The following is a 360-nucleotide window of genomic DNA, read 5'->3' on the forward strand; positions in this document are numbered from 1 at the left end:
CTTTCGTTGGTATTTCTTTTGTCTTCCAAGTTTGTGCTAATTAAATTCTTGCTGCTGTTGTTGCATACATAAATAATTTCCAATTTTCTTTTTTTACATCTTGGTCTAAAATTCCTAGAAGGAATGCTTCTGGTTTCTTAACAAAAGTCGTTTTAAACAGTTTTTTCAATTCATTATATATCATTTCCCAATAATTCCTAATCTTTTTGCATCTTGCAGGATGGCTTTTTTTCTAAAAAGAAAAAAGAAGAACAAGATCTACCCCTCATACGAGGAGGAGGCCCCTGCCCTACTGCCGGCATTGGCAAAGCCTTCAACATCAGCCACAGAGGGCAGGAGGAGAAATCAAAAGATCTACCC

This window comes from Podarcis cretensis (assembly GCF_951804945.1).
Source record: "Podarcis cretensis genome assembly, chromosome: Z".
Lineage (NCBI taxonomy): Eukaryota > Metazoa > Chordata > Lepidosauria > Squamata > Lacertidae > Podarcis > Podarcis cretensis.